The sequence below is a fragment of the Lissotriton helveticus genome, chromosome 1_1, assembly GCF_964261635.1.
Source record: "Lissotriton helveticus chromosome 1_1, aLisHel1.1, whole genome shotgun sequence".
NCBI classification, from domain to species: Eukaryota; Metazoa; Chordata; class Amphibia; order Caudata; family Salamandridae; genus Lissotriton; species Lissotriton helveticus.
The window spans coordinates 177,030,579-177,046,762 of NC_136057.1; positions in this window are offsets into that span (position 1 = coordinate 177,030,579).

Sequence of the window (16,184 nt, forward strand, 5' to 3'; positions counted from 1 at the left end):
AACAAGTTAAGAGCAATATGACATTTGAAATACCTGGAATAAAAATTGTTGAAAATATGGACAAGTTGGGAGTATTACGTTCACAAATTGTGGAGTGTGCTGCGCGTCCAGCGTGGGAGTGATACTTCACTCCCTTTTTTTTTTTACTTATGACACTTTGTCACATGGTGGTGCTATCTATTTTAGAAATGGCCACAACAGCAAAGCAGTTGTTTAATAATTCAATATAGATTAAAAATTGATAATAACTGCCACCAAAGCAATTCTTATAATGTTGGACGCCAGGAATAATTTAAATATTCACATGTGTATGAGGGTGATATTTAGTAGCTGTGTCTGTACTCTCATTGGCAGTGCTGGTAAGGGCATTGAGTAGTGCAAGCTGCAGTGGCCTTCTGATGTGGGCCCTGCCACTTTTTTTTTTTACAAATTAAGCACTGCAGGAGAGGCATGCAGCTGAGGGTTTTTAACCCCTCTGCATCCGGTCACTTTATATTTACTAACGGTCAAGGGCCCAGGTAATGTGCCCTTCACCTCCTGTGCACCCATCGAGTACTTTGCCCATCCTGCAACTTCCCCGGTTGCAACAAGGAAGACATTCAGCCATGCAAAACTCATAGACAGGCACATACGCAAAGCAGCATAGCTGCAAGGCACACATATTAGGTGTGACACCTTCATGTAGTTTTTGGATTTTGTCCAGTTGTGATTTTCAAGCCTACTTTATCAGCTGAAACCAAAACCACAAGTCCCAGAATGCAATATCCCTTGAATAAAAATACAGAGCCACGTTGCAGCAAGGCACATGGATGGGTGGACACATACTTTTAAAACATTGGATCTTGTTAGCAGTGCAGATGTCACTTGTGTAAGGTGTGACTTTTCACTGAAAAAAGTTGTGTGTTTGGTGACAATTGTACTGAGTTTCATTTATCTAGCTGCTCATTGTTATCCTAGACAGTCTTTACTTTAAATTCAGAAAGGTATCATCCCATGTAAAAACTGTTGTAATGATTAGTTCAAGATAGAGAGGGCCCGATTCACAGAATGAACTTGAGACTCAATCCTAAACTTACTACTATTTTGGTATTCACAGAATACACTTACTACTTTTGGCATTCACAGAATGAACTTACTACTTTTGGTATTCAAAGAAGTTAGGATTTTGTCTTAAGTTTGTCTTAAGACAAACTTAAGACAGACTTAAGACAGACTTAAGACTAAATCCTAACTTCTGTGAATACCAAATGTAGTAAGTTCATTCTGTGAATGCCAAAAGTAGCAAGTGCATTCTTTGAATAGCAAAATAGTAGTAAGTTTAGGATTGAGTCTTAAGTTCATTCCGTGAATCGGGCCCAGAGTTTCTAAACCTTAATAGGGGAAAGTACTGCCTGACTCGAATGATGTATGTGAATAAATAATTTACTTTTTTACTGTCCCTGAGGCAAGAGAAACACATGAATGAGGGGAAAGGATGATTTGAAGAACCAGTGCACTATTCGTACAGCTTGACACCGGAAGCTCAACCATTCACAAAACCAACAATTCTAATGCACATGTAACACAAGCAATACTACCTCTACTATCATTCACAGAGCCAGACCTAAAAGAACATACTCAGCAACTTACAATCTGCAATTATAGAACAGCATATACCACCTCTAACAAGCAAAATAAACCATTGTTAAAACACAAACCCTTTACCAAAACTTCCAGGACTAAAGAGATGCTCAAGTGTGGCATATTCCATCTTCTGAATTAACAATATGAAGCAGTTATGTTATATTGATTTGTATAGCGCAGTAATCACCAGAGAGGGTATCCAGGCGCTTGGGCAAGGTGTGTAGGTGTGTGGTCCAAAGGTGCTTATGCGAGGAGCCAGATCTTCAGCTTCTTGCGGAACTCACGAAGTGAGGAGGGGGCTCTGTTGTGTTGAGGGAGGTCATTCCATCTCTTGGGTGCGAAATAGGAGAACGAGTGACGTCCAGTTTTGCGGATGCGGGAAGTGTGTGGGAGTGAGGCAGAGCATAGGTGTCTTGCAGGTTGGTGAAGTGTATGCAGCTTTTCAGGTATTCTGGTCTTGTGTTGTGTAGGGCTTTGTATGCATGCGTGAGAAGTTTGAATTGGCTGCGCTTGTGAATAGGGAGCCAGGGAAGGTTCTTGAGGTGTGGTGTGATGTGGGTGCAGTTTGAGAAGTCGATGGCAATACTGTTATTGCAATGGGAAACACCTTAGCACAACTAGTTGAAATGGTATGGCCTCGTCCACATCATCCTTTGGGAGAAGGTGTGTGCTGATTGCTGAACAGAACAAAATAGCAACTGTAAACCCTAGGAGCATTAGCAGTGCTGTTGTCCACTGTGTCCTTACTGAGGAAAAGTGGGCTTGATGGAAGAGATGGTGCTGGGAGGACAACAGTGGGCAGCTCTTGATAAAATAGAGATTACGCACTCCTACACAATCACATATACATGCATACACCACATCAGCTGCTACCAAACCCCTTAATGACAATCTGAAGACAGCCCCACCCTGGAGCTCCAGCAGGCACTGGGGATGATCAGACAGGCAGTAGCTGCAGTCACATGGCAGGCCATGGCCTGTGTCCATATCCAGATGCGGTCATATGTGAGGAGACCTGGTTAGTACTTGCGTGGAGTAGTGGGACCTAGGTATGGGCAGACTGGTGGTTGGTTGGCTGGTGGTGCCCTGTAGGAGCATAGGTACTCATATTTATGGAAGGTCATAATGAAAACCCAAGCTGCCCCATCCATTTATTATTTAGAAAAAATGGTTCTGTTCTTTGGCAATGGTTGATAGGATCCCAGATGAAAATGGGTAGGAGTGAGTAATCTTGTCCCTGATATAGGACTGGGCTTTAGAGACAGTACTTTATAGGAAATGTTCCAATGCAGAAAGAACAGGATCTACTCCCGTTTTTGTAGCTCCTCGACCAGCCTTCGATGCTAGTCATCCGCTGTATCGCCTGGAAAGAGTGAGAACGCCTAGGTCCATTAGTCAGTGCTGTAATGTACAGGAATACTGAGTTTAAAATATTGTGCTACAAACATAGTAAATCAAGAACACTGACAACCCAAACATCTGCAAGAAAAGTGTATATATGTAGGTATAGTTTTAACATACTTAGGGGCATATTATCAAGAACAGGTGATAGAATTATCGCCGCTTTATCGGCAGGAAACTGCCGCTAAAGCGGCGATAATGGGCTTGATAATATGCCCTTGTGAATTCCCATAGCAGCTCAGGTTAACACCAGAACCTGGGCTGCTATGGGAATTTACAAGGACATATTATCAAGCACATTATCGCCGATTTAGCGGCAGTTTCCTGCCAATAAAGCGGCGATCATTTTATCGCCTGTTCTTGATAATATGGCCCTTGATTTTATATATATGCGCTTTGACAATATATCGCCTCGAGGTACATAGATGTGGAGTTAAGAATAGCATATTCATACTGACCATAATGTATGTCCATATGTTTGGTATTTATAAAGCTCCAACGTTGCTTTGTAGCTATGATGGCTGTACAGGAGGCAAGCCCCGGTGTGGGTACCTAGAAGTATTTGATGGGTATAGCACTGCAGCCATATTTTAGGCAGTGTTTCTGTAGCCCATATTGTGCCATTAAACAATGCCACATGGCAGAGATACAGAAGCCGGATTTTTTATTTTGTGATGGGTAATGTGGGGATGCATGCTATTTATCGTTCATAAGTAAGATACGGCACATATCAACTGCTAAACGTACTTTCACATCTGATATATAGAACAAGACAATTCAACTTTTCCCATATAGGGTATGATGCAGTACTTTTAGGTAGGCAACGTGTTGGACTACGAAGGATTACAAAAGTATAGAAAAGAGATGGAACTCAAAAATTTGGATTCTGAGTGTTCACAGATTCATTTGAATATTTATAGATCATCTCAGCTGGAATAACTAATAAAGCATGAAGGCAATATTACCCCTAAGGAAAATGATTTTTATTGTAAACATAGCACTCCATCATGGGTATCCTCTTTTAATTTCTAGATGCTAAAATAACTGTGAGCTGTGTGCAGGATCCCCAAACACATTTTAATTATATAAATCATATTTTGAAAAATATTTAATAAAATGAAATTATTTCTATCCAAAGGCATCATTTGTATGGTCTCTTTACAAAAAAAGTAATTAAAATAGAAATCAGGCAATTGGAAAAGTACAGACTGCGAAAGCGAATTTTACAACAGTTAAGAAAAGCAAGCGGGAAAGTCTGCAGATACAGAACCTCACTCAAGGGGGGATGTGGCACTCTCATTTCAATAGTTGGCATACGACGTGCGAATTACCCCTCCTCCCCTTGCCATGGAGGCTGGTTCCCAGTAAACATACTAAGTCTGTAGTTGATCTTCACTGCGTAGTCTTTATTATTTTAAGATACCGCAACTTTATTCGTTGATTCACTGTCAACTCTTGACCAACTTTATTACTTATTGCACACCAAACACACGCATTGTAAAACAGTAGGCTTATGAAATATACATTCTTTAGCCATGGGTTGCATATTTGTTTTTACATTCTTGGATCTTCCGAGGCACCTTGCTGCGGGTTGTACCAGCAGGCCACAACCAAAATATCCTGCTCTCTTCTGTGATGACCGCCAGCTGGCCACCAGAGCAGCAGGTAGATTCACAAACTGCTTCTTACAAGCACCCGCTTCTCGGGTAGGGCCAGAGAGTTCAGGACCACCAGCAGGTCGGCCCCCTCTCCCGCCAGCCCATAGCCCCCAATTGACTGCACGCCCTGTTCTGGGACCAAGCAGCCGCTGCCAAACGGAGTCCCTGCCATTTCTCTTGCCAGGACCCCGCCATTCAAAACTCTATTCTTAGGGATGGGTGGGTGGGTAACTTCACGACGCTCCGATCCGCTTATTTCACTCGTGATGTGAGTCTTAAGTTCATTCTGTGAATCGGGCCCTATGGGCCCGATTCACAGAATGAACTTAAGACTCAATCCTAAACTTACTCCTATTTTGGTATTCACAGAATGCACTTACTACTTTTGGCATTCACAGAATGAACTTACTACTTTTGGTATTCACAGAAGTTAGGATTTTGTCTTAAGTTTGTCTTAAGACAAACTTAAGACAGACTTAAGACAAAATCCTAACTTCTGTGAATAGCAAAAGTAGTAAGTTCATTCTGTGAATGCCAAAAGTAGTAAGTGCATTCGTTGAATAGCAAAATAGTAGTAAGTTTAGGATTGAGTCTTAAGTTCATTCTGTGAATCGGGCCCTATGAGCGGAAGCCAGTATAGTAACATAGGGCCCGATTCACAGAACTTAAGACAAAATCCTAAACTTACTACTTTTGGTATTCACAGAAGTTAGGATTTTGTCTTAAGTTTGTCTTAAGACAGACTTAAGACATACTTAAGACAAAATCCTAACTTAAGTCTGTCTTAAGTCTGTTTTAAGACAAATTTAAGACAAAATGCTAACTTCTGTGAATACCAAAAGTAGTAAGTTTAGGATTTTGTCTTAAGTTAGTTCTGTGAATTGGCCCCATAAAGGCAGGGGTAATGTCGTGTAGTTCCTAAAAATACATAGGATTGGTGTCTAGACTGACTCCGGACACCCCCGCCGGAAATGTGGGCCTATAGACCGCTCACAGTGCCACTATAAGCCCCCTAATCTTACCAAGGAGCAAATAATTTCTGGCAACCATCAAACATGAAAACCCTTGATCCCTTCAGGGATCGTGGAAACAGAACAGTACTTTTCGCTCAGTCAATTGTGTCTCAGGGAGATACACAGAATAAACGTTGGGGACTTTTTCAACTTTTTTTGAACCAGTGTCATTATAGTACAAAACATGCTTGCTACGACAATCAATAGACAGAAGCAAATGTAAGACATTACACCCATCAATAGAGTAAATAAAAGGTAGAATTCTACCATGGTGTCAAACAGTGAATATATGCAGGCATATAAACATGACAGTAATCAAGGTTACTCCCACTATGCAGACCCTACCCACGTGTACCTAAGTGTACCTTGCATTATTGTGGATGTAAAGCCAAGAATCCCCTAGGAAAGAGCCAAACCCATTACCTTATGGAGGAGAATGAAGGACCCCGTCTTGGTCACGCGTTGGAAACCCCGCAAGGGATGTCAGACCACTGCTTATTGAAGCATCAGCGTGCGGGGACCTTCGTGTCTTTTGTCAGCGTAGAAGGGACTCCTCTCTTCACCTAGTGAAGGTGCTGTGCTTTTATACGAAATAGGTAGCCTCGGAGTTCTACCACAATCAATGTGTTCTGAGTACGATTATGCAGATGAACCTAAATCAATAATTGTAACTATGCAAAGTAGCCCTGTCTCCCTAGGATGTAGGTAGTGATGACGTTTGTACTGAGTGTGTTAATCCTGTTATGTACATTATGTGCAGGAGGGTTACTAAGAATCCTCATTCATAATAAATTAGGCTACAGGATTCCCGGTAACAGGCCGCAATAGGTAACAATGGTGGGCAGAAGACCATGATGATCGTTTGACGACAAGCACTGCCCCCTCCATCGGATCTATGTTGCGCTAATATTAAGCAACTTAAGTAAAAAACGTCAGAAAACAAATTGGTTTTGTTTTTCACGCACCTTAGTGCATGCACACATTTTTTGCACCTTTAGACTGAGAATTTTCCCCTAGTCTACGCACCTTTTTTGGTCCTGACGAAAGCTAGATAATGGAACTTACTGGCTGAAACATGCAGACTTTTTCATTGGATACAAGAGGTAAACCAATATTCGCAGGGTATCTGCTTCAATTTATTTAAAAAAAAGAACAATTGATGGACAGAATGCAGACCAATGACATACATTCACCCCAGTACAGAGATCTAGGCCTAAATCCATATTTTGTTTGCTCACCATGCCATTCCAGTTTGGACCCAGCCATATGCAAATCAGTCTTGACCCTGAGCCCGATGGGAACAGTTCAGCCCGAACTGCTAGGCCAGGTCCTCCCTGGACTGGAAACAAGCATCCTAGGACCGGTTTCGGGCTTTCAGCTCTCATCAGCCAGGATAGCTTGACTCCAGTGGCATTGAGAGCATGGAACCCACGTCTGGGCATAGCCATCCCACTCGGGGTGACAAATGCAAAAATAACAATTGATGGACAGAATGCAGGACAATGTCATACTTTCACCCCAGTACAGAGATCTGGGCCTAAATCCATCGTTTTTTTGCTCACCATGCCATTCCAGCTTGGACCCAGCCATATGCAAATCAGTCTTGACTGTGAGCCCAATGGGAACAGTCCGTCCCGAACTACTAGGCCAGATCCTCTCTGGACTGGAAACAAGAATCCTAGGAGCGGTTTCGGGCTTTCAGCCCTCTTCAGCCAGGATATCGTGACTCCAGTGGCATGGAGAGCACGGGACCCATATCTGGGCATACCCATCCCACTCGGGGTGACACATGCAAAAAGAACAATTGATGGACAGAATGCAAAACAATGTCATACATTCACCCCAGTACAGAGATCTGGGCCTAAATCCATCGTTTTTTTGCTCACCATGCCATTCCAGGTTGGACCCAGCCATATGCAAATCAGTCTTGACCCTGAGCCCAATGGGAACAGTCCGTCCCAAACTACTAGGCCAGATCCTCCCTGGACTGGAAACATGAATCCTAGGACCGGTTTCAGGCATTCAGCCCTCATCAGCCAGGATAGCATGACTTCAGTGGCATGGAGAGCACGGAACCCACGTCTGGGCATAACCATCAACTCAGGGTGACAAATGCAAAAGGAACAATTGATGGACAGAATGCTGAACAATGTCATACATTCACCCCAGTACAGAGATCTGGGCCTAAATCTATTGTGTTTTTGCTCACCATGTCATTCCAGTTTGGACCCAGTTATATGCAAATCAGTCTTGACCCTGAGCCTAATGGGAACAGTCCAGCCCGAACTGCTGTGCCAGGTCCTCCCCAGACTGGGATCTAGCTTCTTAGGACCGGTTTCGGGCTTTCAGCCCTCATCAGCCAGGATAGCTTGAATCCAGTGGCATGGAGAGCACAGGACCCACATCTGGGCACACCCGTCCCACTCGGGGTGACAAATGCAAAAAGAACAATTGATGGACAGAATGCAGAACAATGTCATACATTAAATTTATGTTTAACCCTGCCATAGGGCCCCATTATTAAATTTACTCTTTTTGGAGGGGTACCCTATAGACAGTTTTAAATCACCTATCACTACACACATTTCACCACCAAAAAGACCCGATCCGCTGTAATCCAGGCATCGTAGCACATCCAAGGTACACTCTGTACCTTGGGTGGGAACCCAATGATGAAGCATCCCACCAACTAGGTTAGTGGGTGAGGGTTCTTTTTAAAAACCAAATGTTTTTCTTTGGACATAGACTGATCATTCGTGTGAAGGCCAGTTCTTGTTGATATAGTGATTAGTTTTAAGAAAACCAATCGACATTAATTATATAGATAGGCTTGTGTATTCTCAACTGATTGATAAATGCTTTGGCTGCTGTCAGTACATAGCATTTCAAGGGGTTCCATGTAGAGGGAGAAAATGTGGCACGGATGGAGCCCTTGGGCATTTCACAGGAGATGGGTAAGTTTTGTTACCCTGGGGTTTCTATGTGAGCTAGTGCCTAACCCATTGGCTTTGAAATATGAGAATTTGATCACTAGCCAGATCTTGAACAACTATGCCCATCATCCAAGTTTTAGAATATTTGCCAACTAAAATGGTTCTGTGCTCTAAATGTGTTTATTAAGGTGACCATGATTACACTATTTTGTCTGTATAAGCCAGACTTTAAAATGAAACGTGCTCTTGATCTGCCCATGTTTCTGTGGTCACCAGCTCCAGAGTGAAGCATTATTGCTGTATTGTTGGGAATAGCCAATAGGTGGGGCAACCAGCTATGGCACTGAAGTATGGGGTTCCCAGGGCCACTGTTAGATCAGGGAGGGGGTCTCCCCTTAAAAAGAACAAAGGGCCAGATGTAGGAGCCCAAATACCGGTCGGTAACGGCCAATTTCGTCCGTTACCGACCGGTATTTAGGAATTGGCATTTAGAGGCCATTATTTTATAGAATCGGTAAATTTACCTATTCTGTAAAATACCGAATCGGTAATTTTACCGATTCAGTAAATCCAAATGTAGGTGACACTCCTGAGAGTTTCACAGGCCCTTAAGAGTCGATATTTTACCACACAATAGGATTGTGCACACTGTGCAATGTGACACACAGACATACCCTTAGGGCATGTATGTGTGCCACATGTCACACATGCCTTTACTTCGTGTGCTAGAGGGTGTCAAAGTGACACCCCCTGCACCCTTGAAACATTCGGTATTTACCGATTCGGTAAATACCGAATCGGTATTTCCCATTGATTCCTATGGGCTTCACAGCCCATAGGAATCAATAGGAAATACCGATTCGGTATTTACCGAATCGGTAAATACCAAATGTTACCGAATCGGTATTTCTATTTTAAAAATTTGCTACATCTCCCTCATTCATATTTACCGATTCATAAAAACCGAATCGGTAAAATTTGGTATTCATGAGTCGGTAAATGTCCCTTACCTACATCTGGCCCAAAGGCCCTAGGGCCACTATTGGCTCAGGGGGCGGGGCATGGACCCCTTTACTTAAAAAAAAATAAAAGGCCCTGAGTGATGAGGTACCCGGGTCCCAAAGTGGCTTGGGAAAGAGGCGTTCACATCCATCCCTGTAATTAAAGAAAATGTCCCTGGGGGAATAGGTCCCCAGGGCCCTAAAAGCTCGGGAGAGGAGCCTCTCACATAGGCGCGCACACACACACACACACACACTTCCATACTTGTCTGTCACCACTGCAATGCAACTGAGCAAAAAAGAGCTCACCTGGTGAAATTAGAAAAATATACTTCCTAAATTGTCAAAAAGTGTGAATTTAAGACATATGCCATGTAAAAGGGTGCCATAAGACATAGTAGTCAAAGTGTGTTGTAATGACTGCATGGTTGGAGCTTTGGAGCGTCTGTTGCAGGCCAGTGCAAACCCCCAAGTAAAATATATAGCCTAATGTATCTACATGTAACAAATATGCTTTGCCCTAAAGCACTGATCTTACATGTCTGACCCCTGTGCTGTTGTCTACACGAAGGAGTTTGCATTGCCTGATTGAACTGATCACAAATTTAATAGCGTAATAATATTAACAACATGGGTACAGCACAATGTATACTACATTGCACCTAGGCACTTGATTAACTAGCAGTTTGAGCATATGGTGTTCCTCTTCTCAAAGTCAAGGAATGACCATGGATAATGTAAATGTTATTCCCTTAGATGTAGGGTCTGTAAATATATCCTAGATGGATCCCCGATACCGTGGCATGAATCTGGCCACCTTTTCCTATGGCAGACACTGCTGCCTAACACCCACCTGTGGCGGGGAGCAGCTATACTACCTTCTGCACTTTGCGGTATTTTGGCAGAAGTACAGAAAAGAGAGGTGATAATAAGTGAAGAAAATTTAGAAAAAAGTATGAAGTGATGTGTTTGGGGGAAATAATACTTCTTTTGACAGAACAGCCCAGAGCGTGGGCCTACATTGCACTTTGCTTCAATAAAAGCTCTAGTGTGCGTAGGTAAAACACTTACAGTTTGAGTACTGAATTCCACACGAGTAATGGCGTGAATGCTGAACCGTGACATGACTCATAATTATATACTTAGGAATGTTGAGTCCATGTATGTGTTGGTGGCACTGGTTGATGGTTTTGCAGGGGCAGCTCCTCCGTTATGGCGGAGGAGCATCGTCCCACTGCTGGATCCAGCCGACGCATGTAAAATAAAATGATAATAATGCAGTTAATAAGACTGCTTTATTATCACTTTATTTTACTCCAGAGCCATCTGTGTTGACTGCACTGTCATTTGAGAACTAAGGTAAGAAACCTTTGAGCATAAAGTATGTTGCGCTGAGATGGAAGGGGAGATACCGCTCTCTGGTGCGTCTCAGAACAGGGTACTGTAACATGGGAGACCGGCAGGAAGCCACAGCTTCTCAGATTGAGAGCGATGGAAACCAGCAGTAAGTCAGAACGTAGGGCTTGGTGGTTCAAATCAGTTTCAGACTTGGAAAGCCTTCTTCTCCCCTTAGTTTCAAGCAGCAGATCTGAGAGGCTCTGCACCTCTCACATATTTATTCAGTGTTCTCTGGTGTCAAGCAGGAGGGCGCTCCTGTCCAATGAGGTGCAGGGGAACACCCCAGAGCATAACCACTTCCCCCAAAGTGTGGCATAATCTTATCCAGGAAAGAACTATTCTTCCAAAAATCGGTATGGCTGAACTTGCTGCAGAGGAGCAAGAACTAATTAAATCAACCTCCAGTATGGCTCATTTCCATAGCTCACCTCCCCCTACCATCTGCAAGTTCCTGCCTTAAGACTGCCATCTGGCTGGGTCAGTGGGAGTTGGTGGGTACATGGGCCTGGCATTCCTTATCTGACGGATCCCCCTTTGAAGCTCCATGGTTTAATGACCCTCCCCCCTGCCCTGGCATTGCAGTGTAGCAGAGCGCTTTCCAAGAGATAGCCTCTCCCTGGGTGAGCCACTCATCACTTCATCAAAGCAGCCTGACTAATCCTTTTAACTCTGACCAATCAGGGGAGATCTCAGGAAGGCTAAACTTTGGCTTACAGACAAGAAAGTATTATACATTATTTTCTATATACGTTAGGATAAATTCAACAATAGCATATTTTTGGATTTCTCAATACCTTTCTCCTAAGTCCTTGAATGATATTTTCTTTGATTCCGAACAACAGTTATGTGTTCATAAACTATTGCAATGTTATCCTATGTGGCTGGAAATCTAAAATGGGGAAAATAAAATGTGCAATTTCTCCTACACCAGGCCCTATAAAACATCTTTTATAAGGGCCCTGATTATAGCTACATGACCCTCCACCCCTGGGACACTTAGGGGAGACTTTAGGGGTCCTGCACGCATATTGTAAATCCTCACTCCACAGTGCTCCTAGCATCAAAGTAGATTTTGGGAAACACTTTGCTACAACAATGGGGGAAGTGAAACATACAATTTCTCTATCCCCAGAGCATATCAAATCTATTTTCTAAGGGGCCTCCTTATAAGTACATTACCCCTACCCCTGGATAACCAAGTGGATACTCTAGGGGTACCTAATATGTCAGAATATTGTAGTCTATCGCTTTTTAAGTGCCTCTACCACTAAAGTCCAGTTTGGGCACAGCTTTTTTTGATATAGGGCAAACTAGACCCGAGACATCTGGTATCAGAGCGCTTTACATTAGCACCAGTTTCGTTACAGATAGACACTTTCATTTTTTAAACTTACATTTAACAAAAGTGCTGTAAAACAGGGCTTTTTTTAAAATGACAGTATTGCACACATGCAAGTGCAGAAAGGGCATGCCCTAAAATGTACTGGGGACTTAATTGTAGTTTTAATCCCCCTGCCATGTACTAGGTGCATGTAGGGTAGGTCATGACAATCATAAGTGTACCCTAACACATAGTGCCCCCTAATGCAAGTGTGTGTTTTTTCTGGGTGTTTTCAACATTGCACTAGCCCTGGGCCTGCCCAGAGCAGAGCCCAGGGCACTCTCAGAGTCATACAACGAGCATTCAGGGGTCTCAAATGGGGCAAAAAGGGGGGGGACACTGCAGACAGTTCCTGATTTCCAACACGCATAATTTACATATTACTGCCAGATCTCAAATTAAAGCAACTGGAGTATTTTAAAGCCATCTGCCTTTTCTCCCTAAGGGCTTCTCAGGAGGAGCTTGAACTTCTACCATCCTTTTTTTGTGCCACTAGAAACTAGTGGAGATGTTTTTGGGCTGTTGTTGTAGCCTGAATTCTTCAAATGAGGCAGAATCTGGTCACTAGATCTGAGAAACCCTGAAATATGACCTGGATTTTTGAGAATAGACCAGTGAAAGGAGCTTCCGGCATGTCCCATCCTGCGAGTCAGAATGGCAAATGCGCAATATGCAAAGTCTCTTGCAAATAAAGGAGAGACATCTTCTGATGCATAATGTGAGATGAGTGGAGAGGGGCAAGGCCAGCAAACGACAAAAAAACCTACGGAATCGGGCCATCATTTACGTAATTTTGGCATAGGGCAGGAATGCACTTTATTTATGCAATACGGTGCATTCCTGTCCTTTCTCACCATGTTGGCGCTGTTTCAGCAGCCTGCTGCCAATGTAGGCACCCTTGAACCATGGTGCAAGGTTGCCTCAGTTGCAGGCAGGACTGTTTTTGTGCAGGAAGAGGCAACTTCCTGCACACAGACAATCCTAGAGTCGTTTTTCTCTTTCTATGTGTGCTGAAGAATGCAGCACACATAGAAAGAGGAATAAATGAAGAGAAATAAAGATATTTATCCTTGTTATGCCTCACCTTAGGAGGTGTAGGATTTAGGGTCATATTATCAACAGGCAGCGATAATTATCGTTAAGCGCGCTTAGTGCAATTTTAGCCTGTTCGGTGCTGATGACGGCTCCCGGCCGCCATGAGTTACGGTGGCCGGGAGCCGTCATGACCACGCCCGCGATCGGAATGTGCCACACAGGCGCAGAATTCCGGCCGCAGCCAGGGGGTTAAACATCGCTGGCTATCGCAGGATTACATCACCGAGTTAGCGCATTATCATCAATCCTTAACTCCAAAGTGATGCAAATCCAGCGATAGAGGCGAAATGCCTGAATATCGCAGGAAATCCAGCGATAAAAAAGCAGCAATAGGGAAATCGTTGTTAGTAAGCCATGGTGGGCTTATCCTGACAATCCACCTCCCATTGACTTGATGGCTAAGTCAGGTTTCAATCAGGCGTTAAAAACCTGCGTTCATCGTGGTTTAGCGTAAATTCTGTTATCGTGGGACAACATTGGTAATACAGCGAAGTGCTGTTAGCGACTACTTACGTGTTACTTTGGTCAGGAACGCCTACCTTGCATTAGTGATAAATATCGCTGACATGCTAGGCGATAGGAAAAGCGTGCGCCAACGTGTGAAAGCGGGTGCTAACGCATGTTAGCACAGACTTGATAATAGGGCGATAAAACTATCGCCGCTTTTTGGGCCAAAAGTGCTGCAATAGCGGCAATACTGCCCTTGCTAATATGCCCCTTGGTGCTTCCCTAGGCTTGCATGATTTTGTAAATCTGGGAGAATGTAAAATTCCATGGGTGTTGCGTGGGAAAACACTGCAATGCCCAGGCAACGCAGTTATTTGCGCTGCATTGCCTTACTCAAAATGTATGAGCCACTGAAAACTGCGCAGGGTGGCTTTGTGTGGCTTCATATATCTGATTCAGAGCCCTGCATCATCCATGTACCAATTAAGGTGGTGTTAAATTGATGCAGGGCTCTCATAAATAAGCCCCTGCTGTAGATAACATCTGGCCACCGTAAACTGGCAATGGGACACATTTGATATGAAATACTTTACGTATAGGTGAAAGAGGTTTATTACTAAGCTGACATGCAAAGGAAAACTGGTCTTGCTTTGCTTGGATAAGCAAACACGTCTTGTACATATCAAAATTTACTTTTATCAAAACTCAGAGCCAGGTATGTGAATGATCAGCGATTCCGTACTGGGCTGTCCCAGACTTAAGCCTATAATTATCAAAGTTTTACGTCGCCTTTGTGCAGACGTAAGGTTGCAAAAGTGCGGCTCAAAAACAAGGATGATATTTTCCAAGCCATCCAAGGCCAGCTTGCATGGCCTTGCATGGTTTGATAAATCTAGAGTAACACAAGGCAGCGCAAGTTGCTGCTTTGCTTTACTCTGCGGCAGGGAAGCGTTCCATGGGTGGTGTGTGGGTATTCCCAAGCAGCGGCGTCACTAGGGTTGGTGTCACCCAGTGCGGTAACTCATGGTGTCACCCATACGGTCCGCACCCCCCGCACCGCCTGGTGACGCCACTGTACACCCCCCAGCAAACTCTACTGTTAGTAACCTGCACTCTCCGTACTGCACAGCCGTGGAGTAATAATGCCATACTTTAACTAACTACTATTTTGCATTGACCTGCCACTACCTGCCCAGCGCTCTTGACTAACTTTTCTGCTTATGTATTGCAGAACTCCCGATGGCTTTTATACTGGCTTCTAGGCACACAACACCCCAGGGCACGGTCATTCTTGTAACTGTGGACCAGCAGCCCCCACTGTACTCACCCAAACACCGCAAACCCTTCTCTCACAATGTCTCCTTCCTACAGCACTGCCAGCCTGCTCTGTGTTATCACCCTGCGTCTCAGCCACGTAGCAGTTTACTTACCCACCCTACATGATGGACTTTATGTTCTCTCGGTACCAGTTCACCCTCAGAGGTGGCCACCGTCGTTCTAATGCCCTCTTATGTACATGTTACTGCTTTGCTGCTGTTTCCACCCTCCCCTTGGGCCCACTTTGTTGTTTTTACTTCTGTGACATTGTTATTTGTGGTGTGTGCCACGCTTTTCCCTCTCCGTGTTTCTGATTATGGTGCACAGTTTTCCGTTTCTACTGATTTTTAAAGACAAATTCTGAAAGCCATCTGTTTCCCTATCTGTATGTATTACGTTTGGATAAAAATGGAAAATTAAGTTATATATTGAGTGACTTCTAAATGCTGTCAGTCGTGACTGAGAGGTCAAAGTCTGTGTGTGTTGCCACGTAAAGGGCATCAAAAGGAAGAAGTGTGCTATTGAGACTTAAACCACTGCAGATGTGCACAACACTGACAGTAAATGTGCATGTTTTCTTAGGATCGTTGTGCTTTATTACCTCTGGGTTTTCATAGCGTTGAAGCCTGCCAGCCACTGAAGAACGAGTATACATGTATCAGTTAATTACATGTAGCAGTATACTAGGTTCAGCTTAACTTTTTAACTAAACCGAAAATAAGTACAGATAAACAAGTAGTAAAAAATAAACATGGGTAAATATAGATGGAAAAATAAATACCATAAAATGTGGAGCGGTATATATTTTTCCCTTCTGACGCTGTAACACTGCCACTCTCTGAAATTACACCTGGGCCTGCTTGCTATGGCAGACGACGGCCAGGGGCCATGTGCGAGGGCGCTGGACAGTTTATATC